The sequence below is a fragment of the Delphinus delphis genome, chromosome 8 (genome assembly GCF_949987515.2).
Source record: "Delphinus delphis chromosome 8, mDelDel1.2, whole genome shotgun sequence".
In the NCBI taxonomy this organism is placed as follows: domain Eukaryota; kingdom Metazoa; phylum Chordata; class Mammalia; order Artiodactyla; family Delphinidae; genus Delphinus; species Delphinus delphis.
This window is the reverse complement of record NC_082690.1, coordinates 50406726-50428286: the sequence shown is the minus strand read 5'-3', so window position 1 is coordinate 50428286 and position 21561 is coordinate 50406726. Positions and strand designations below refer to the sequence as shown.

The 21561-nt window shown below is 42.0% G+C and overlaps 1 protein-coding gene across 1 annotated transcript in view; it reads right to left on the bottom strand.

Annotated features, from left to right (window-relative positions):
- RAB30 (RAB30, member RAS oncogene family) overlaps window positions 1-21561 on the bottom strand; it is an 83660-nt gene that overhangs the window by 19568 nt on the left and 42531 nt on the right. The gene's annotated exons all lie outside the window — the stretch shown is intronic.

Below are 21561 nucleotides of genomic sequence, written 5' to 3'. Positions count from 1 at the left end.
GCCCACCCTTTCTGTGTTGTGAAGTCAACCCTTTAAGGACCAATGCAAGCGTCTCTTTCTCTCTCAATTTTTCGCTGATCTTCCCCCAATAAACACGTTCATTGTTCCTCTGTCCTGAAACTTCATACAATTATTTGTTCAAACATCTGCCTCATCCTCGAGGGAAGGGATGATGTCTTTCAGCTCTATTTTCCTAGCCCATGGGACTGAGTTAAACTCAGTAAATATCTTCTCTGTAGAATTAAATAATCAATGGACCTATGGCTGAAGTGTAGGCCTTAGTTTCTTAATTGTGCTAAAAAGAATACTACCTGCTCTGTCTACTTCAGAGGACTGTGGTGCAGATTTGAAAGAAAAAAAAAAAACTATACAAAAGAGGCTTGGTTAACCACAAAGCCCTACCCGCGTAAAAACAATTATTGTCTACTGAGTACCTACTACAGCACTGTGCTAGTCACCATAGGAAATACAGAGATGAGACAGTCTCTGCCCTTGAAACCAACATGAGAAAAGTTAGAAAACAATAACAGGGCTTCCCTGGTTGCGCAGTGGTTAAGAATCTACCTGTCAATGCAGGGGACATGGGTTCCAGCCCTGGTTCGGGAAGATCCCACATGCCGCGAAGCAACTAAGCCGGTGCACCACAACTACTGAGCCTGCGCTCTAAAGCCTGCAAGCCACTACTACTGAGCCCATGTGCCACAACTACTGAAGCCCGCGCGCCTGGAGCCCGTGCTCTGCAACAAGAGAAGCCACCGCAATAAGAAGCCCGCACACTACAACGAAGAGTAGCCCCCACTCGCCGCAACTAGAGAGAAAGCCTGCAGGCAGCAACGAAGACTCAACATAGCCAAAAATAAATAAATTAAATAAATAAATTTTAAAAAAACAATAACAAAGTTAAATAAAATTGAGAAAACCAGAAAAAAACTCATTTCATAAGGTGAAGGCAGAACAAGCCCAAGGGACTCTGGAGGAAGAGGAAAAGGATGATCAGCGAGCCCAAGATGGTAAGGGTGCCTGGGAGGCTAGAGCAGCCCGGAGTCACTCCTACCAGCCAGCTGAAGCTCAAAGGGCTGAGGGTTGCAGGGTGGAAGGACAGAAGGGGAGTCCACTGCACTGAGACTTGTGAAGGAGCCAGAGGAGTAGATTCCCTGTGTGCAAAGGTGGTTTCTATGTGGATTCCAATGATCCTTGGAAAGATGACTGACGGCCAAGCCAACGTGCAGGTGGCAGCCCAGGGGGTTCTGTCTCTGTTCACCGGGACTGTGAAGGAAAAATATCTCTCTGTCAAGAATCTGGATCCAGGGCTTCCCTGGTGGCGCAGTGGTTGAGAATCTGCCTGCCAATGCAGGGGACACGGGTTCAAGCCCTGGTCTGGGAGGATCCCACATGCCGCGGAGCGACTAGGCCCGTGAGCCACAACTACTGAGCCTGCGCGTCTGGAGCCTGTGCTCCGCAACAAGAGAGGCCAAGAGAGTGAGAGGCCCGCGCACCGCAATGAAGAGTGGCCCCCACTTGCCACAACTAGAGATAGCCCTCGCACAGAAACGAAGACCCAACACAGCAAAAATAAATAAATTAATAAACTCCTACCCCTAACATCTTCTTTAAAAAAAAAAAAAAAAAAGAATCTGGGTCCATAAACAGTCACTGAACTCACTATATGCCAGGCACTATACTTGGCACTTTATGTCTATTTCCATTTGTTTTTACAAGTTTATGAGGCTGGTATTTTATGTTACCTGTTTTGCAGGTGAGTAAATTGAGGGTCACCCAAAGTCATAAAGCTAACAGCCAGACTTCAAGTTCAGAAGGTATACATGCCATCAAAAGAAGCCTCACTGCCATATGCTCCCACAGTCCCCTCCCCTGCCCTATAGTAACTCACCAAGTTTTACTGTACTTAATTATTTATATCTGTCTCACACTCCACGTTCATCCCTCAGCATGCACGTGCACGCGCACACACAGCTGTGAGCAGCATGAGAGCAGTGAAGTCTCTGTCTGATTGAGCCCTGACCCCAGCCCCTCCCTATCATCACCACTGTCACCGTCATCATCATCATCACCTCATTCTTTATTATTAACTCATTGATCCTCACAACACTCCTATCAGGTAGACACTATTAGCATTCTAACTTGACAGATGGGGAGACTGAGGCACAGGAGAAGTTAAATAAGAAGTCATTAAGGTCCTACTTAACGGTGGGTCCCCCTTCACTGATGGAAGTGCAATTCAAACCCAGATAGCCTGGGTCCAGCTCCCACATCCCTGAAGCACTGCCCTACGGTGCCTTTCAGAATGCCTGGCTTATAATAGCATCTTAAGAAAGATCTGAAGAAATGGAATGATGAAGGGTAAGACTCAATAAATGTGATTTCCTTTTTCTCTTCCCCTCTGGCTTCAAATCCAGAACTCTTTCTACCACACTGTAGCAGTTTAAATAAGAACCAAGGTCACACTCTGGCTAAAAAGGCAGGGATTAAAACTCAATAAAGCTGTTAAAAGTGAAAAGGAAATATATCTCAGGGCTAGGTGCAAGGAGAGCAGGAAGATGTGAGGCTCTGTGGCTCATATGCGGACCATAACTCACTGCTTCCTAAGTCAACAAAAAGAGAACACAGTACTGGGCCACATTCTTTTTCTGTGCTTAGATTGTTTGCAACACATTTATTTCTCCATCTTTGGCAGAGGTCAAAGAAACAAAGCAGAGAATCGAGAGAAGAAAGTCCAAAAACAAAGACCTGAGAAACAGGGCTCTTAAGAGAAGGTCAACAGTGCCCAAATTATGCACCTTCAGAGAAGGAAGGCAAAGAGTTACGTGGCCAGAGTCACGTTCATAGTCAAGTCTCGGGTAGAGACCACCTGGAGCAAGCCACAGACTAAAAGTGAAGGCCTGGGCTTCCCTGGTGGCGCAGTGGTTGAGAGTCCGCCTGCCGATGCAGGGGACACGGGTTCATGCCCCAGTCCGGGAAGATCCCACATGCCGCGGAGCAGCTGGGCCTGTGAGCCATGGCCGCTGAGCCTGCACGTCCGGAGCCTGTGCTCTGCAACGGGAGAGGCCACAACAGTGAGAGGCCCGCATACCGCAAAAAAAAAAAAAAAGTGAAGGCCCTTCTCCTTTCTATAAGAAATTATTTTAATGCTCCGTTAAATGTTTTTTTAAATAAACTTCTGGGAGAAAAAGTGTCTGGTCTCTTTAGAAATGCAGGCTGCCTGTGGCTACGGCTGGACTGTAAACTCCAGGTTACTGGCTGTGGTTACTGTTCTGTTTCTAATAGAAAACACATTGCTGGATGAAAAGCTCACAAGAATCTCTGGAAACTATGCTCTGAGGAAGCCTTTCTGTTTGGGAAGTAATGTAACAGCTCAGGCATCACCAATCACCAAGTGACGAGACAGCATCCAAGGAGGGGGATCCCACTCAGTAGCAGTTAGTTACACGCAGCCCTAAAACTGAAAACAAAAGTTGCACCTTGTCTGGGGAGCAGACATGTCACAAGATATGCTACTGGCCAAGCACAATTCTAAGAACTGTATATTCTATTATTGTTAATAATAGCTGACACTTAATTCAATGTTTATTATGTGCCAGCTATTCTTCTACATGTATTCACTCATTTAATCCTCACAACAACCGTATGAGGTAGGGTACTATGATTACCATCCCTAATCATAGCAGAGGAAACAGGCACAAAGAGTTTATCCTAAAGTCATGCAGCTAGTTAGTCTTAGGACCAGGATCCAAAGACAGATCCATCTGACTCCAGAGCCCTGCTCCTACTGAAATAGGATGCTGCGGCCCCCTGCTTCGTGGCTGACAGCGTTGCTGTACTGTCATGAGGGCTGCAGGGTCAGTTGAATATGCCCTGAGGTCCCTTGGAGCTGCAGTGTTCTGGAACCTCCCTGGTCTAGGAGCAATGCACCCACATTGAAAGGACCACACACTGATTCTAGGTCATACAAGCACAGCTCCTCATGATGCCCTCCAAGCCCAGGTCTCTTTTAGGAGCTGGACCCAGACTTTTCCTTGAAAACCACATCCACAAGTCACCATTTGTCCCTGTAACCAAGTATCGGCACAGGGAATATAAACAGGAACACTACTCAGATAAACAAGCGAAACCTCAAATATCATCACCACAATAGCTCTAAATAAATGGATATGTACAGAAGATTCAAAAAAGGAAAAAGAGATGAAGAAAAGAAAAAAATGAGTTTAAAAAGGATAAGGAAGCAAGATGTACTATGAAAAGCTTAAAAGAAAAAAAATTCTAAGCAATGTGATTTTGGCAACATAAACCATTTATCAAAGTGACCTTTTAAAAAAACAAAACAAACTGTATTCACTGCTGTACATCAGAACATTTTTTCCCCTTGCCCTTTTGGGCTCAGGGTAACAGATAAAGTCAAGGCTTCTGGTGAACACAGGGCCAGATCCCTGCCCTGGCTTCTGACCCCCAGCCCCTGCCCAAGAAAATGATACTCGGGGGACTTGTCCTCGTTCAAAAACCGTGTGTCTCACGCAGGTCCTTTTCTCTTTCAAGGTCTCAACCTTGGTCTATAAATGGAAGGGGTGGGTGAACAGGCGCCAGGGCCCCTCCTAGGACAGCCCCTCCCCAGGACAGCCCCTCCCTCAGGACAGCGTGTGCTGCCCCTTCTCTAACCCAAAGAGGCAGTATGAGAACTGGGTCTGCCAGAGAGCCGTGTAAAGTTTCCTCATCCCTAAAATCGGGATAGTATCAGAACCTACACCACTGAGTTGCTTGAGAGGCAAATCAGGTAATATATGGAAAAGTGATTCATAATCAAATGTATAATAATCAAATGTTTTAAAAAATATAATAATCAAAAAAATTTTTTTCCCTCAACCCTCTGACAAGAGTCACATATACTGATTGCAGAGCACATAGCCAAACAAAAAGGAAAGAAAATCACCTGGGGGAAATCTTTTTCCCTACCCACACCCCACCTGGGGGTAAGTACAGTTAATATTTTGGCATACATCCTTCTAACTTTTTTAATATATATATTCTCACATCTATGCGTTTTTTCATTTATGGATTTTTTAAACAAAAACAATCATAATATTACAAGAAGTTTTTTTGTTTTCTACAGAGTGCTATTTTCCCAAAACCCAGAATCAGAACTCACGGTCTACAAAAAGAATGGACACCCAGAATGCCCATCAGCCTTCACTCAACACTTGCTCCTATGACCCTAAAATCTCAGGAAGGGGGAGGGGGAAGATAGTGACATAACTGAGAAATACTAAATACTATAACCCAATGTTGGAGATTTAAAAGGTTTTGAAAATTTCCACAATGAAGAAAACTGGCTGTTTAATCCAGGATTTACCAAACATGACTTTAGCTGAAAAATCTTTTCTTATATTAATACCTTTTAACATCCCTTGCTACTAAGCCTCCACGAAACATTAGTGTCAAATGCTATTTTATAGCATTTGAAATCAGGGCTACCCAGGTAGGGTTGCTAGAGGGAGGGAGGGAAGAAGGAAGGAAGAGGAGACCTAGCTAAATTTCAATTTCAGATAGCAAACAAATAAATTTTAATATGTTTGCTCCAAATATTACATGGGACCTATGAATAATTTTTTAGTATATAAGTATGACCCAAATACTTCCTATGACATACTTTTTTAGGCTGAGCTGGGTCTTCATTGCAGCACACGGGCTTCTCTAGTTGCGGCGCGCGGGCTCCTCTAGTTGTGGCACGCGGGCTCAGTAGTTGTCGCTTGTGGGCTTAGTTGCAGTATGTGGGATCTTAGTTCCCCAACCAGGGATCGACCCCGGGTCCCCTGCATTGGGAGCGTGGAGTCTTAACCACTGGACTGCCAGGGAAGTCTCTGGGCATTCTATATTTTATCTAGCAACTCCTACCCAGGGAAAATTCGACTCATCAGGTCTAGTAGAAACAGAGGCCCTAAGCACAACCCCAGCTGTGGAGGAAGATGGGCAGGACATTAGAAACATCAAAAACAACCAAACAAGGAATAAAAAAGGGCAGCAAGTAATATTTGAAGAAAGCATTACTGAGCTGGGGTTCTTCAGAATCTGGGCCAGACTCCAGGGACTGGGTTCAGACTGGCACACAGGGCTGAGCAAGTGAGTCTCTCCCTCCTGGACAATCCCAGGGCACTGGGGACCTTCCTCCAAGTACATATCCACACGTGCTCTGTCTGGTGGAGGGGCCGTGCCCTACACATCTATTGCTCCTACTGTCTGTCCTTAAAGACAAGGACCACGCTTCAAGAAGATACTCGTGTCTGCATACTCCACTGGCTGTGTTCAAGAAGTACAGGATGAATTGGAACTGTTTGATCTGTCTTTTGCTCTAACAAGGTTCTGTCTCAGGAAGCTCATTATTGCTTAATTACTAGAAGGCAATTACTAAACATTACTTTAATCAACTGCTGCAGCTCACTTGCTTTACATCAGCTGCTAATTTCAAGTTACTGTGAGTTAATTATTCTTCTTGGCCAGGGATGGCAAACGCCCACCTGTGCCATGGCTGCTCCTCATTCATCAGGCCATAATCCCCAGCATTTTCATAGGGCCCTTTACAGTTTACCAAATGCTTTCACAGACATGATCTAATCTGGACCTGCCAACAAGAACTGGTTCTTATCATTCATTAGGCAGGTGAGGAAACCAAGGGTTTAGGTGATGACGTGATTCATCCTAAGTCACACACTGGTGAGTTGCAAGGTGACCTCTGTATCCTACGCACCTAGAACTTCTCCCCGTTGCATGAACACACTGTTTTCCCAGGTTCCTGGGTATTTGGAACATGATTTGAACACTTACGATGTGCCAGGAACTGTGCTGTTTCCATATATAATCTTATTTAACTTTTTCAACAACCTCATTAGGTAGGCTAATTTTTAACATCTTTATTGGAGTATAATTGCTTTACAATGGTGTGTTAGTTTCTGCTTTATAACAAAGTGAATCAGCTATACATATACATATATCCCCATATCTCCTCCTTCTAGGTAGGCTTATTATTCTTATATATAGATAAGGAAACTGAGGTTCAGAGAAGTTAACCTATTTGTTCAAAATTACACAGCTAATGAGTAAAAGTATCAGGATTCAAGATCCAAGTTTTTCTGTGACAAAATTAAGTTGGAACTCTGTGAGAGTTATACTAAAATAAATTCCATATGGATTAAAGATTTGGATTTTTAAAAACGAAAACATGAAAGTGCTAGAAGAAAGCAGGATATACATAAATATATAAATCTTAAAGTGGGGCAGGCTTTCTAAGAATTGCTCAAAATCAAAGCCATAAAATAAAGATAGTGACCCATCTGACTAATTTTTTTTAAATTCTGCATTGCAAAAGAGTAAAAGATAAACTGACTAAAATACCTGAAATGCATATAACTAAGGGCTAATTTCCTTAAATGCATAAAGAGTTCCTACAAATCAATAAGAAAAAATGAATAACCCAATAGAAAAATAGGGCAAAGGACATGAGCAGATAGTTTACAAGAAGGAAATTAAAATGGTACTTACATTTAAAAAAAAGAAAAGATCAGCCTCACTCATATAGTTTGAGTAAATTCAAACTAAATGATTTATAATTATAAATAATAATTTATAATGAAAACTATAATCAATTTGTAATCAGAGGCCATTTTTCATATCAGATTGGCAACATTCACTCTGTATTGGACAGAGTGTAGAGAAATGGGGCATTGAATACTGCTGGTGGGAGGCAAATCAATGCAACTTCTATGGAGGGCAATACGGAGTTAAAACTAAAAGGGCTATTATAACCCCTCCGACCCAGCAATTTCACTCCTAGGAATCTGTCCTACACTTATACTGATACACATGTGCAAAAACACATGGAGTAGGATATTCCTTACAACAATGTTTGTAATAGCAAATAAGAAATCAGCCTAAATCCATCAGCAGGAAAATAGTTGTACATATGGTGAAAACCACGCAGCCCACTATGGATATCTGTAAGATACATTAAGTGAAAGAAGCAAGGTGGAGAATGGTGTGTATAGTATGAAAAGAGGGGCATATAATTATTTATCTGCATATGCATAAAATATCTCCGAAAAATACAAAAGAAAACTAGCAACAGTGTTTGCTTCTGGAGAGGCTGTAGTATGTAGCTCTTTCTGGGAAAGAAGACAACCTCTAACTCTTAATAGACTCTGCCCTTTCATTCAGTCTACAATAGTGCTTAAAAGGCAAGGTAGGGCTTCCCTGGTGGCGCAGTGGTTGAGAGTCCACCTGCCAATGCAGGGGACACGGGTTCGTGCCCCGGTCCGGGAAGATCCCACATGCCGCGGAGCGGCTGGGCCCGTGAGCCAAGGCCGCTGAGCCTGCGCGTCCGGAGCCTGTGCTCCGCAACGGGAGAGGCCATAACAGTGAGAGGCCCGCGTACCGAAAAAATAATAATAATAATAATAAATAAATAAAAAGGCAAGGTAGTTGTCCTAATACAGAGAAAGGGGCCCTTTTAAAAATATCTGTTTGGGGTGCTCCGTCTCTATTTGTTTTTCTCTTTGTCTGCCCTGCTGCACCCCTTCCTGTGACAGAGATTCAGGAAGGAATGTTCCACACAAGTTCTGCAGTTGCTTTTTCTAGTTCATGGTATATATTAAAATATGTCTCAGAGCAGCAAGACTCGACATGGTAGGCTCATTCTTTCACATCAACTTCCCTTAAAACCAAATACCCATCGTATGACAGCCAAATCCAATGGACAGAAAAATAGTCTATTTGTGTCACTAATAAAAACAAAACTCTCGCCCATGTAAATCATGTATTACCACTCAGAAATTACTCTCACTGTACCCTGACACAGAATCTTCCTGAGGAAGCAGGAGAAGCCTGTCCTTTTCTCCCCATTTCACAGAAATGGCATTTGAAACTAAGAGAGTGACTCACCTCAGGCCACTCAGCATGCAAGCAACAGAGTCAGAAGAGACACGTGGGTCCCCTGACTCTAAATCAGAGCTGCCGCCAGGACAAATAAAGTCTGCAAATATAAATCCCTACTGGGCGAGGCCACGGGCCTAACCACCAATGGAAGCTGGCATGGACCCGTGGATGGGAGGCAGGTCAAAAGCAGCCCTTGGCTTGCTTGCATTGGGAGGGATATTACATCCAATAAAAGGAATCTCGAAGAGAGGAAAAAGAAAAAAAAAAGCAGCCCTTGGGAATAGTTTTTAAGACATGCAAAAAAAATAATAAAGTAGGCCTGAGATCTCCACAATATTATTTTCAAAACCAAGACAATAAAATAGTTTACCTTCTTCTTTGTACATCTTGTCTTTTATATTTTCCTATTTCCTCGAAATACAAAATGGATTTGGGATACCGGACAAAGAAGAAAAATGAAAAGTAATCCAAGAAACAGCATTTCATCAGAACTTTAACCAAAGCACACTTCCAAATGATCTTGTTTAAGTAAACAAGGCTCTTTCACCTTCCACAGTGAGAAGGTGTCACTGCCCTGAGCCCAAATGCCAAATGTGTTTTCCCACATATAAGTGAGAGGAGGAGGGAGGGCCACTGCTGAGGACCCACTTGGGCCCCCATTCAGTTCACTCCCCAGGCAGAGCTAATTTGTTTTGTACCACAGCACCTGGGGGCAGGTGCTTGACCAAGAGCCTTGGATGCGCTTGGTAGTATTGGCACCTTGATTTCCAGGGGAAAAGGAAGATACCCGTCCCACTCATTAATCCCTTTCCAAGATTGGGAGCCTCAGTCTGCAAAACATGTTTGTTGCACTGATCTAAAAAAGGCCTTCCCCAGACCCAACTTGCTGTTTCCAGCTTCTGCACAAGCCCAGGCCAGGCTCCCTCTATTGTTCTCCTCCAACAATAAACAATACCACCCACAAAGAGCTCCGGGGAGGGGGGGAGGTTTGTCCCCCACCCCCCACCCCCACCATCGTGTTCTCTAAATCGGGGATTGTGTCTAATCTTTCCTCTGCAGAAGCTTTCCTGCGCCTGTTTGGCTGCACCGGAAGGGCCTCATTATCAGCATCTTTAGGCTCCTCCCCCAGGGTGAGCGCACAATGTGGCCCAGCCAAGAGACCAGAGGTCACGGCTGCAGCCCCAAGCACTTCCCTCTGCCTTAGGGACCCAAGGCAGACCAAGCATGGAGGTATCTCCTTCCCCGTCACTCCAGGCTGGACCCTACCCTCAGCTGTTTAAGCTGATTCCCTCCTCACTGGAAGCAGGAGACAAAGGAAAAGGAAAGCAAGTGTCCACGTGCTCTATGACTCAAACGGATGAGGATAAAATGTAGCAATTCTCCCAAGTTTATCTCCCAAGATTGTGCCAGGTCACAGGAGAATGACTATTTGCCTAGAACTTAGAGGCTTCATACACACCAGCCCATTTCATCCTTGAAACAGCCTTTTGGGTGGGATTTCATAGTTACTATCAATAAGCTTTTACATCTATAGAGCACCTCAAGTTTGCTAGGTGCTGTCCTGTAAATTATCTTATCTGCATCCTGGCAAATCCTATCTGGAAGATGGGGTAGAAATTCTCCCCCAGCCTGGTCCCCCAACACACACATACACGCGCAAGCACACAGCCTGCCATAAGCCATTTGTTGCCAAGGCCTGCAGATGTGCTGTCAGAAATGTATCTTGAATACCCCTCTCTGCACTACCTTTGTCTCTACCGCACCAACCTGGCTCAGGCCCTTGCCACCTCTCACCCAGCCAGTGACGTCTAAGCAGGTGAAGTATAAAGTGGCACAACTTTCCTCACTAGCACGTTTTCAATATTTATCAAAAGCCTTAACAACATCCACACTCTTTGATATAGCAATTTTGCTTCTGGGAATTTTCCTAAGGAATGATTCCAAGATGTGCACAAAGGTTCATTCACAGTAGCACACATAGAAAGTTCATTCCAGTATTACTTAGAATAGACCCCCAAAATGGATCGAGTAAAGCCTGTATCCAACAATGGAGAAATGGTTACACTTTTACTGAGCAACATGATATAACACTATGAAATATATACTTGGAAGAAAATACAGTTTTTAATAGATCTTTATTGGAGTATAATTGCTTCACAATACTGTGTTAGGTTCTGTTGTACAACAAAGTGAACCAGCCATATGCATACATATACCCCCATATCCCCTCCCTCTTGAGCCTCCCTCCCACCCTCCCTATCCCACCCCTCTAGGTGGTCACAAAGCACCGAGATGATTTCCCTGTGCTATGTGGCTGCTTCCCACTAGCTATCGGTTTTACATTTGGTAGTGTATATATGTACATACCACTCTCTCACTTCTTCCCAGCTTACCCTTCCCCCTCCCTGTGTCCTCAAGTCCATTCTCTAGTAGGTCTGCATCTTTATTCCCCTCCTGCCCCTAGGTTCTTCATGACCATTTTTTTTTTTTTTTAGATTCCAAATATACGTGTTAGCATACAGTATTTGTTTTTCTCTTTTTTTTTAACTTAAAACATTATATTTATTTACTGTTTTTGATATAAGGATAAAGTCTTCTCTTTGACAATGGTACTAGTCATTGAACCTCTGATTTACCTCTTTACATAAACCACATTCATCAAGTAGCATCTAATTTCCAGTTTCATTTCTTTAAAATAGAGATATTTGTTTTTCTCTTTCTGACTTACTTCACTCTGTATGACAGACTCTAGGTCCATCCACCTCACTAGGAATAACTCAATTTTGTTTCTTTTTATGGCTGAGTAATATTCCATTGTATATATGTGCCACATCTTCTCTATCCATTCATCTGTCGATGGACACTTAGGTTGCTTCCATGTCCTGGCTATTGTAAATAGAGCTGCAATGAACATTGTGGTACATGACTCTTTTTGAATTATGGTTTTCTCAGGGTATATGCCCAGTAGTGGGATTACTGGGTCATACGGTAGTTCTATTTTTAGTTTTTTAAGGAACATCCATACTGTTCTCCATAGTGGCTGTATCAATTTACATTCCCACCAACAGTGCAAGAGGGTTCCCTTTTCTCCACACCCTCTCCAGCATTTATTGTTTGTAGATTTTTTGATGATGGCAATTCTGACTGGTGTGAGGTGATACCTCATTGTAGTTTTGATTTGCATTTCTCTAATGATTCGTGATGTTGAGCATTCTGTCATGTGTTTGTGGGCAACCTGTATATCTTCTTTGGAGAAATGTCTGTTTAGGTCTTCTGCCCATTTTTGGATTGGGTTGTTTGTTTTTTTGATATTGAGCTGCATGAGCTGCTTGTAAATTTTGGAAATTAATTCTTTGTCAGTTGCTTCGTTTGCAAATATTTTCTTCCATTCTGAGGGTTATCTTTTCATTTTATTTATGGTTTCCTTTGCTGTGCAAAAGCTTTTAAGTTTCACTAGGTCCCATTTGTTTATTTTTGTTTTTATTTCCATTTCTCTAGGAGGTGGGTCAAAAAAGGATCTTGCTGTGATTTATGCCATAGAGTGTTCTGCCTATGTTTTCCTCTAAGAGTTTTATAGTGTCTGGCCTTACACTTAGGTCTTTAATCCATTTTGAGTTTATTTTTGTGTTTGGTGTTAGGGAGTGTTCTAATTTCATTCTTTTACACATAGCTGTCCAGTTGTCCCAGCACCACTTATTGAAGAGGCTGTCTTTTCTCCATTGTATATTCTTGCCTCCTTTATCAAAAATAAGGTGACCATATGTGTGTGGGCTTATCTCTGAGCTTTCTATCCTGTTCCATTGATCTCCAGCATTTATTGTTTCTAGATTTTTTTTTGACAATGGCCATTCTGACCCATATGAGGTAATACCTCATTGTAGTTTTGATTTGCATTTCTCTAATAGTTAGTGATGTTGAGCCTCTTTTCATGTGCCTCTTGGCCATCTGTATGTCTTCTTTGGTGAAATGTCTATTTAGGCCTTCTGCCCATTTTTTAATTGGGTTGTTTGGTTTTTTGATATTGCACCCCATGAGGTGTTTGTATATTTTGGAGATTAATCCTTGTCCGTTGTTTCACTTGCAAATATTTTCTCCCATTCTGAGGGTTGCCTTTTCATCTTGTTTATGGTTTCCTTTGCTGTGCAAAAACTTTTTTTTTTTTTTTTTTTTTTTGCGTTATGTGGGCCTCTCACTGTCGTGGCCTCTCTCGTTGCGGAGCACAGGCTCCAGACATGCTGGCTCAGCGGCCATGGCTTATGGGCCTAGCCGCTCTGCGGCATGTGGGATCTTCCTGGACCAGGGCACGAACCCGTGTCCCCTGCATCGGCAGGTGGACTCTCAACCACTGCGCCACCAGGGAAGCCCTGTGCAAAAACTTTTAAGTTTAATTAGGTCCATTTGTTTATTTTTGTTTTTATTTTCATTACTCTAGGAGGTGGGTCAAAAAAGATCTTGCTGTGGTTTATGTCAAAGAGTGTTTTTCCTATGTTTTCCTCTAAGAGTTTTATAGTGTCTGGCCTTACACTTAGGTCTTTAATCCATTTTGAGTTTATTTTTGTGTATGGTGTTAGGGAGTGTTCTAATTTCATTCTTTTACATGTAGCTGTCCAGTTTTCCCAGCACCACTTATTGAAGAGGCTGTCTTTTCCCCATTATATATTCTTGCCTCCTTTATCAAAAATAAGGTGACCATATGTGTCTGGGTTTATCTCTGCGCTTTCTATGCTGTTCCATTGGTCTATATTTCTGTTTTTGTGCCAGTACCATACTGTCTTGATTACTGTAGCTTTGTAGTATAGTTTGAAGTTGGGGAGCCTGATTCCTCCAGCTCCGTTTTACTTTCTCAAGATTTCTTTGGCTATTTGGGGTCTTTTGTGTTTCCATACAAATTGTAAAATTTTTTGTTTTAATTCTGTGAAGCATGCCATTGGTAGTTTGATAGGGATTGCATTGAATCTGTAGATTGCTTTGGGTAGTACAGTCATTTTCAATATTAATTCTTCCAATCCAAGAACATGGTATATTTCTCCAACTGTTTATGTCATCTTTAATTTCTTTAATCAGTGTTTTATAGTCTTCTGAGTACAAGTCTTTCACCTCCTCAGGCAGGTTTATTCCTAGGTATTTTATTCTTTTTGTCGCGATGGTAATGGGATTGTTTCCTTAATTTCTCTTTTTGTTGTTAGTGTATAGGAATGCCAGAGATTTCTGTACATTTTGTATCCTGCAACCTTACCAAATTCATTGATTAGTTCTAGTAGTTTTCTGATGGCATCTTTGGGATTTTCTATGTACAGTATCATATCATCTGCAAACAGTGACAGTTTTATTTCTTCTTTTCCAATTTGTATTCTTTTTATTTCTTTTTCTTCTCTGATTGCCATGGCTAGGACTTCCAAAACAACGTTGAATAACAGTGGTGAGAGTGGACATCCTTGTCTTGCTCCTGATCTTAGTGGAAATGCTTTCAGTTAGAAAATACATTTTAAAAATGCTTAGTCTAGGTGGTGGGATTATAGATTTTCTTCTTTATATATTTATATCTTTTCTAAATTTTCATCAATAAACATGACTCCTTTAGAAACAATACACTTTATTAAAATACATGGACTCAATACTGGTGAGTGAAACAGGAGACAGGTACACACAAACCCAGCTAGTGACCATCCACATTTTCAACTGGCTCTTCTAGAAAGCAGCATCTTCCTTGGTACAGACCAAAATCCATAACAGAGTTCAAACCTTCCATGCCCAGAGCTCACTACTGGGAATTCACTTTAAGAAAAGAACTGAACAAACTCAAAAAGCAACATGATCAAAAATTCTCATTACATCTTATCTAAAAGAACTGGAAACAATCCAAATGTCCAACTTGGGATAGTTCTGTATGGAACATCAACACCATGGAATGCAGGGCAGCCATAATCATGCCAGTTATGAAAACTATGTAGAAATATGAAATAATGTTGAAAATAGGCTGTAAAATTAAAAGAAGACACAAAGCTGCATTTGTCAGAACTGCAGCTATAAAAAATAAGCATGTATGTGAACAAGGGCATTTCAAAAGCAAGAACATATACTGTGTTTGGATTATGAGATCACAGGGAGCTTTTTGTTTTTTAACTTTCATTCCCCCCCACACCAGCTTTATAAACAAGCTTTTAACATTTTGCATGTACCACAGACACATTTTTTTAAAACGTAGAGAACGTAGAAAAAGGGAAAATGAATTACCAAAAGGAACACAATCATTGCCAGCATTTTGATGTGTTCTTCCCTGTCTCTTTCTCCTGTGCACTAGATGGTTTGGTTTGGTTTTGATCACTGGAATCATGACAACATTTTCTTTAAAGTAGTCACAAAATCATTTCAATTTTTTTTTTTTTTTTTTTTTTTATTTTTTCAGTACGAGGGCCTCTCACTGTTGTGGCCTCTGGAGCACAGGCTCCGGACGCGCAGGCTCAGCGGCCATGGCTCACGGACCCAGCCGCTCCGCGGCACGTGGGATCCTCCCAGACCGGGGCACGAACCCGCGTCCCCTGCATCGGCAGGCGGACTCGCAACCACTGCGCCACCAGGGAAGCCCCATTTCAATTTTTAAAAACTGGAGAACGTAACATAAGACCTGTAGGAACATACAGCGACGGGTTTTTTGAAATACTATCAAGAGAAATGACCTCATACAATGTCTGACTGTAAGCAAAAAACAGCAATATCGTACCATTGTGACAGAACAGATGGAATGATCAAAGTTCCTAACACCTGCAGAAGACTCGCAGGCCAGTATCAGTAACCATAAGTGGGGAGCATGGAGAGTGCTGTGCTACTAAAGCTGACATCATTGGAAATTAGAAGGAATTTTCTCAGACTTGGAAAAGATAATAGATATGACAATGGACTAAGTTTTCAGATCAGAAAAAGCTTGAAGGAATCAAATCCAATTGGTCAGCTGACCCAGAATAGTTAACCTCCTTGATACCTACTGATATCCAAGCCAGCATGGACCCCTCCAGCGAGAGAAACTGCAACAGGGAAAATCACTATGTAAGCAATGCCTGGGCTCTGCTGCCCATTGAATGTGGTCCCTGGAGAGAGTGAGGGGAGGCTGAGTATGCTGTCGTCACGGAGGGGCTCGGTTTCTGCAGGAGTGTGACACTTTGGGGCTTTTCAAACAACTGACAAAGGATTAATCTCCAAAATATACAAGCCGCTCATGCAGCTCCATATCAATAAAACAAACAACCCAATCCCAAAATGGGTAAAAGACCTAAATAGACATTTCTCCAAAGAAGATATACAGATTGCCAACAAACACATGAAAGGATGCTCAGCATCACTAATCATTAACAGAAATGCAAATCAAAACCACAATGAGATATCACCTCACACCAGTCAGAATGGCCATCATCAAAAAAACTACAAACAATAAATGCTGGAGAGGGTGTGGAGAAAAGGGAACCTCTTGCACTGTTGCTGGGAATATAAATTGATATAGCCACTATGGAGAACAGTATGGAGGTTCCTTAAAAAACTAAAAATAGAACTACCATATGACCCAGCAATCCCACTACTGGCATATACCCTGAGAAAGCCGTAAGTCAAAAAGATACATGCACCCCAATGTTCATTGTAGCACTATTTACAATAGCCAGGTCATAGAAGCAACCTAAATGCCCATCAACAGACAAATGTATAAAGAAGATGTGGTACCTATACACAATGGAATATTACTCAGCCATAAAAAGGAACAAAATTGGGTCATTTGTAGAGATGTGGATGGACCTAGAGACTGTTGTACAGAGTGAAGTAAGTCAGAAAGAGAAAAACAAATATCGTATATTAACACATATATATGGAATCTACAAAAATGGTATAGATGAACTGGTTTGCAAGGCAGAAAAAAGAGACACAGATGTAGAGACCAAATGTATGGACACCAAGGGGGGAAAGCGGGGTTGCGGTGGGGGGGGGGGTGGTATGAATTGGGAGATTGGTATTGATGTATATACACTACTGTGTATAAAATAGATAAGTAATAAGAACCTGCTGTATAAAATAAATAAGTAAAATTCAAAAAAAAATTCTAGAAATGGCTCAGTCTATACATACTCAGTAAAATTTGATCCATAGTTCAACCAAATTCATGGTAAAATAGAGTTTTTAATTGTAAGATTTTAAAAAAAGACATGTACCACAATGTTCATTGCAGCACTATTTACAATAGCCAGGACATGGAAGCAACCTAAGTGTCCACCGACAGATGAATGGATAAAGAAGATGTGGCACATATATACAATGGAATATTACTCAGCCATAAAAAGAAACAAAATTGAGTTATTTGTAGTGAGGTGGATGGACCTAGAGTCTGTCATACAGAGTGAAGTAAGTCAGAAAGAGACAAACAAATACCGTATGCTAACACATATATATGGAATCTAAAAAAAAAAAATGGTTCTGATGAACCTAGGGGCAGGACAGGAATAAAGACGCAGACATAGAGAATGGACTTGAGGATATGGGGAGGGGTAAGGGTAAGCTGGCACGAAGTGAGAGAGTGGCATGGACATATATACACTACCAAATGTAAAACCGATAACTAGTGGGAAGCAGCTGCATAGCACAGGAGTTCAGCTCGGTGCTTTGTGACCACCTAGAGGGGTGGGATAGGGAGGGTGGGAGGGAGGCTCAAGAGGGAGGGGATATGGGGATATATGTATATGTATGGCTGATTCACTTTGTTATAAAGCATAAACTAACACACCATTGTAAAGCAATTATACTCCAATAAAGATGTTAAAAAAAAACAAAACAAAACAGGGTCCCTCAATACAAACTGACTCTTCATCTCTTACATGCATATCTAGCAAAGCCTCTGCCTTCTGTTGCAAGGTTGGGGGAAAGCTGCTGGGCTGATTGAGACAATGAGATGCCACCGCTAACATAACAAACCTCACTCAGATACTCCCCACTTCGAGGAAAAACGTCACGCTGCATTCTTTGCTTTAGAGGCTTTTAGACACTAACCCCCGGACAAGGTGCAGTGTGACTCCACTACATTTCCAAAGAACTAATCTGACCATGTCACTCCCACACTTCAGTCTCCTCAGGGCTCCCGGCTGCCTACACAAGCCCTCTGTGAGAGGAAGGACAGGACCCTGGTGAAGAGGGCGAACGTAGGAGCCAAACTGCCTGAGTCTGAGTCCTACCTCTGCCCTTCATGAGTTGGGTGACCTTGGGCAAGTTCCCTATCCTCTTGGTGCCTACATTTCTTTATTTGTAAATAGGGATAATAACTGTACCTACCTCATAGGGTTACTGTATGGCTGAAAAGAATTAATACAACAAAGCACAAAGAAGAGAGCCTGGCATACAGGAAGGACCCAATAAATCTTAGGTGTTGCTCTTATTATTGTCACTGTTGGAGAAAGTTCAAATTCCCTAGTAGGGCATACAGAGCCACCCATGACCCAGCCCCTGCTCATATCTCTGGCTTCATTTCTCGTGACCTTTGAGTTACCATCACCACGATGATCACATAGCCATGCCCAGCTCCCAGAGTGTGGCCCCCAAGGCAGGTTCATCCACAACTTGACTCACATGGGGCCATTCTCTCCTTGTTGCTGGCAAGGAACCACATAGCTCTGGAACCTTCCTCCCCTCCCCCCATGTGAATTAGCCGCTCTCTCCTTTACGCCTCCACTGTGTTCTGTGGAGACTGTCTTCATAGATACTTCATTATCCTCATTGGTTTAGGTATCCTGCTTCCCCCACTAGACCTAAAGGACAGAGGCCCTTATGAATTCCTATCTGTATCCCCATTGCCTGGCACTCAGTAGATCCTGAATAAATATAAATGCAAAAGAAATATTGATCAGAACATGCAAAAGCTAGGAATACTTTTCAGAGAACCTAAACACAAGGATGAGGAAAGCAAACCCCAAAACACTTTGATCCTAAGGAGAGTTAATTGGCAAAGATCATATAACCAAAGAAAAGAAAATGATAATTTCCCAGTGGAAAGCCAAACCTTGTTATAATGAAGTGTCTCTGTGTGTACTGGAAGAGGGGGAGGGAGAAGTGACATTAATAATGGTTCTAAACTTACTGATGTTGACTAGTTATTGAACAGCACTTTTTAAACCTTTTCTTTAGGGAAAAAAAAAAAGCTGATTGGGAAGTATTTTTTAACCTTGTTCAGAGTGCAGGTTATTTCAATATAAAATATTGCAGCGGACCCAGACTGCAAGAAAAAGAGAGAATTAATCTTTGCTCAATGTCTATAATGAGCTAGATACTTTAAAAATAATATAGTTTCTATTTATTAAGCAGAAGGTGCCAGACACAGAACCGTTCACTTTAGACGCATTATCAAATTTGATAACGCAAGTCCTCAACATCTCTGAGACATAAGTATTAGCCTCTGAATTCTACAGATGAGATAAACATATTCACTCATTCCATACACTTGTAGTGAGCACGTACTATGTGCAAGTCACCGACCCACGAGCAGAGGATACAGTGATGAACAGGCAGACAAGTTCCCCCGCCACACATCTTCATAGAGTATACATTCTAGCTAGGCAGAAGAGAGAGCAATGAATGAATGTGGAAATGAGCACATACATAAATAAACAAGGAAAATTCCTGATAGTAGCAAGCGCTAATGGGAACATATGTGTATATATAACTGATTCATTTTGTTGTAAAGCAGAAACTAACACATTGTAAAGCAATTATACTCCAATAAAGATGTTAAAAAAAAAAAAAAAGTAAAGGAAGGGACAGAGTGTACCCAGACAGCAATTTTAGAGTGAGTTGTCACAGAAAGCCTCTCTGAGGCAACTCTATTTAAGATGAGATTTGAATAAGAAAAGGACAAGCACATGAAGACTGGAAGAGCATTTTAGGCTGAAGGAATAACTATGCAAAGTGCGCTAAAACAAGAATGGACTTGGCATGTGCAAGGAGCCAAAAATAGAACAATGAGGCTGGGTGCATGGTCAAGGAGAAGAGGGCTGAGACTGACATGGGGCAGGTCACATAGAGCTTGGTCAGCCAGGACAAGGAGTTTAGACTTCATTCTGAGTGCAACAGGAGGCCACCTGGAGGGAGAGGGGTGGTTAGGAATGTGACATAAACCAATTAACATTTTTCAAAGATTTCTCTGGTCCCTGCAATGGAGGGTATTGCGGTATAGATACCGGTTGAAGCAGGGCAACTAGTTAGGAGGTTACTGCAAGTAGTCTAGGTGAGAGATGATGTAGCTTGGACTAGGGTGCTGGTAATGAAGATGGAGGGAAGGAGATAAATTTGGGAATGTTTCTGAAGATAGAGAAGACAGAACTTGCTGAAGGATTGGATGATGATGGTGAAGAAAGAAAGAAATCAAAAGTAATGCCTAGACATTTTGGCTTGAGCACTTGAGGGGAATACTAGCACCACTTACTGAGGTGGGGAAGATTGAAAGAAGAACAAGTTTAGGGTAGAGACTAAATCAAGAGTTCTCTTCCGCCCACGTTAAATTTGCAATGTCTCTTAGAGATCTACCTGGACATGAATCTGGAGTTCCAGAAGAAGTTTGAGGATGAAGCTACAGATTTGAGGGTCATTAGCAAATGGATGTTAGGGAAAGCCATTGGATTAGAAGAGGACATCTGTGGAGGGTGAATAAATAAGAGAAGGGGGCCATTTCAGAACATGGGGCACATCTCCATTTAGAGGCTGAGGACAGAAGGAGACTGAAGAAGAGACCAGAGTGGTAGGAAGAGACCCAGGAAAGTAGAGTGTCAAAGAAAACAGAGATCTACTTTGTCACATGCTGCTGAGAGAATAAGTAAGACTAAAACAAAGCAGTGGCCTTCGACTTGGCAACATCAAGGTCACTGGCAGACACAGACAGGAATAGTCCCTGTGGAACGATGAGAAGAGATTAGAGTCAGGGGAAGCAGTCAACGCCAAAACAATGGACAACTTTTAGGTTTTACTGAGAAAGGGAACAAAGAAACTAGAAGATAGCTAGAGGGTGGGTATAAGGTCAACAGAGTCTTAAATTAAATAACGAATTTATTTTATAACATTTGAGAGACAAAATTAGAAAACATTTTGGATTGTTTTGGGGGGGGATTGTTTTCAGGTAAGAAATACTAGAGAATGCTTATTTGCTATTGAGAATTATCCTGTGATGAGGGTAAATTTCATGATGGCAGAGAGAGAGGGGGCATAATTAGAAGATCAAGGATCTACAAGACTTGGTCTTAACCCAGTTAATAATGTGCCCAAGGCAAAAGAAATGGTAGGCAGGGAGATGGGATACTAATCCAGGTCTGTTTTGACTCATACATGCATCCTTTTTCCACCACACCAATGACTGTAATCTAATAGAGTAGCATTTGCAAAAGATCACAACTCCAGGCTCTGAAGGTAATCAGAACAGAGTTAGAAGGGATCTTAAGAGAACCTGGGAGAGCTAACACAAACACACCGCTTCTTGTATGTAACCAAGCTCTGTTCATCATACAGAATTCTATTATTGCATCTTCACTCAAATGTCATTCATGAGTGCACATCTAGCTGTAGTCCTACTAGAGGCAGAACCCTCCAACACTGCCCTTTAATGTAAAGAGTGGG